Source organism: Rhincodon typus, chromosome 48, assembly GCF_021869965.1.
Source record: "Rhincodon typus isolate 14 chromosome 48, sRhiTyp1.1, whole genome shotgun sequence".
Lineage (NCBI taxonomy): Eukaryota > Metazoa > Chordata > Chondrichthyes > Orectolobiformes > Rhincodontidae > Rhincodon > Rhincodon typus.
The window spans coordinates 5297705-5301154 of record NC_063379.1 but is presented as its reverse complement, the minus strand read 5'-3'; positions in this window follow the sequence as shown (position 1 = coordinate 5301154).

Genomic DNA, 3450 nt, shown 5'->3' with positions numbered 1-3450 from the left:
AATTTGCAGACAGCATAAAAATAGGTAGAAAACCATGTTGCAACAGGGATAAAAACAATTTACAGAGAGATAGTGATAGGTTATGTCAATGGGAATGGTCTTAGAATAAAGGGGTGCCAGAGATGAGGAGGAATTTCTTCTCTCAGAAGGCTGTGAGCCTTTGGAACTCCTTGCCACAGAGAACTGTGAGGGCAAAGTCCTTTATATTTAAGGCTGAGATAGAGAGTTTCTTGATCAGGCAGAGAATCAAGGGAAATAGGAAAAGGGCAGGAAAGTTGGCATGAGGAATGTTGATTAGCTATGATCATATTGAATGGCGGAGCAGACTTGAGGGGCCGAATGGCCTCCTCCTGTTCCTTTTTCATACCTTATGGTACTGGTCATAGTAAGTTGTATCCTCTCTGACAGAACTTATACAATTAATGGCAGGGCCTTGGGTAGTGTTGTAAAACGGAGAGACCTAGGGGTTCAGGTTCATAATTCTTTGGAGTTTGCGTCACATAGATACGGTGTTTAAAAGGTGTTTTGCATGCTTGCATTCGTTCCTCAGTTCTTTGAGTAGGAGTTTGATAGTCATGTTGATATTGTATAGGACATTAGTGAGGCTTGTTTTCGGGTGTTGTGTGCAGTTCTGGTCGCCCTGCTATAGGAAGGATATTATTAAGCTGGAGAGGGTTCAGAAGAGACTTACCAGGATGTTGCAGAAATGGACGGTCTGAGTTATAAGGAGAGGCTGAGTAGGCTGTAACTTCTTTCACTGGAGCGTAGGAGGTTGAGAGGTGAACTTATAGAGGTTTATAAAATCAAAGTGGTATAGATAGGGTTAATGGTAGGTGTCTTTTCACTAGGATGGGGGATTTCAAGTCTAGGGGGCACATTTTTAAGGTGACAGGAGAGAAATTTTTAAAAGACATGAGGGGCATTTTTTTTACATAGAGTGGTTCACATGTGGAATGACCTTCCTGAGAAAGTGTTGGATGTGGGCACAGTTACAATTTTTAAAACACATTTGGATAAATAAATAAATCTGAAAGGTTCGGAGGGATATGGGCCAGAAGCAAACAGGTGGGACCAGTTTAGTTTGAGATATATTTGGCATGGACTGGGTTGGACCGAATTATCTGTTTATGTGCTGTATGATTCTGAGTCCAAGTATCGCTGAATATGTCCTGCTTAAAATGGTGATTAAATGAAAGATGATAATGAGCTAAAACCCTGGATAATGTTGATGTTTATATCATTGATTGTGTTGTGGTTTATATATTACATTATATTGGGGTATGCACCATGGAATTTTTGGGCTTTATGCGGTCGAATTTTTAATCTGGGTCATGATACAGATGCATTAGTATGTTCTGATCACATTCTCCGTGTGGTTCAGCTGAGACTGGCGCTAATCTTCAATAACATTAGCGCTGTATGCTAAATCAGATTGTGTTAGCTGCTGGATATTTTGGGATTTTATCTGGTATGTTCTCATGGTACCTGGAATGAAGGTGTCAGTCCGTTGATCATACAGCATTCCTATTCGGACAGGTCTCCCGAGAGTCGGCATTTGGAATGTGTCGTTTCCACCTTCAGCCATTGCACCAGGATTTATCCCAACACCGACAGCCAAGGTCTCTGAAATGGAGAAGACAGCTACTCAAATACAATTGATTGCATGCTCATAGATATATCAAAAGCTGATCTGAATGTCACTGTCAAACAGTCAGGACCTGTAGTCACACACCCAATCAATCGGGGTCATTACCCAGGTAATGTTCTGGGGATTGGGTTTGAATCCTGCCATGGCAGATGAAATCAATAAAAATAAAACCTGGAATTCAGAGTCTAATGATGACAATGAATCCATTGTCGATTGCCAGGAAAATCCATCCGGCTCCCTAAAGTCCTTTCAAAGAAGAAAACTGCTGTCCTTACCTGGGTTGGCCTATATGTGACTCCAGACCCACAGCAATATTGTTGATTCTTAACTGTCCTGTAGGCAATTAGGAATGGACAATAAATGCTGGTCTCGCCTGTGATGCCCACATCTCAATGAATAAAGTTTTTTAAAAATCCACATTCACATCAATTTGGATGTTCATGGCCAAGAAATCAGGAATGGGATCCGCACAGCAAACCATTCGAAAAAGCATCTACATGTTCAATCAATCAGTCACGCGATCCTCATCCCTACTTATTGCAATAACAATCCCCTCACATTCAAGCAACCTGCAATCAAAATAGCACACATTTCCATCAAGTGGTGAAGGGAGACAGCAAGAGATAAGATAGTGAGAGTCAAACTGGAAGGTAAAGGGACAGAGAGAGTGGGAGAAAGAGGAACAGGGAAATGAGCTTCAGATAGAAATCGGCAGAAGTGATTGAAGTAGAGTCATACCAGACTTGAAACATTAACTCTCTTTCTCTCCCGACAGAAGTTGCTGAGTTTTTCTGGCATTCTCAATGTTTCTACCAGATCTTCAACATCTGAAGTAATTTGCTTTTCTTATAGCAGGAGTGCAAGTTTGAGGAAGGGAGACATTTCAGTGGGGAATTGGGATATACGGAGACTAAAAGAGAAAAGAGAGAGAGAGAAAAGAGGGAGATAGCACTGTGAAATGTTTTCTTATCAGAAATCAGAGTAACATGTTTGATAGGAGTACTTTCAGGAGCTGATTTACCACAGCACATCAAGGAGAGGGATATAATTCGATTAATCGAATGCATCAGACATTTATGATATGTCAGTACAGCAAATGCCACTTCCATGACATTAAGAAAAAGGGAGACAATGTAGGTGATCTGACAAAGGGAGAGAAGAATCACAAAGTGAGGGCAAGAGAGAGCAGGAGTATGACCCAGAGATGCACTGCCATAGGCCATTGGGAGGTTAAGGAAAGCAGTGAGTTACAGAGGGAAGGAGATAGAAAGACAGCAAACAGAAAAGGGAAGGATAGAGAAGTGTATAACAATAGAGAGAAAAATTGAGACAGAGAGACAGAACACCTTTTATAAAATCCAAAGTGACATCGGCCTGAAATATGACTATTTCTTTCCAAAGATGCCTCCTGATTGCTGGGTTTTTTTTCCGCAGAATGTTCTGCTTTTTAGTTTGAGCTCTTTGCACAGATTTGCCAATGGAAAAGCACGCCTTGAATATTTTGCAGAACAAAAAATCCTCTTTTTATGTAGGACTCCTTTCAGAGAGACACCTGCTTTAAACAAAATTCAATTGGAAACAAATCCTTTCCTGTACCAAAAGCTGTTTACTGTACTTTATTTTTCCAAATTAATTTTCCAGACAGTAATCTGCAGGCATCACTGAAATAATTGACAGTAATTTGAAATACTTACTACCTTCTCCACAGATTTTAATAAAATATGAAGATTAGTGGTGAAACATCCTTTCACCTCTGCGTAGAATTCCTGACCTTCTCAAAAATCCACAACCTATGAATCAAC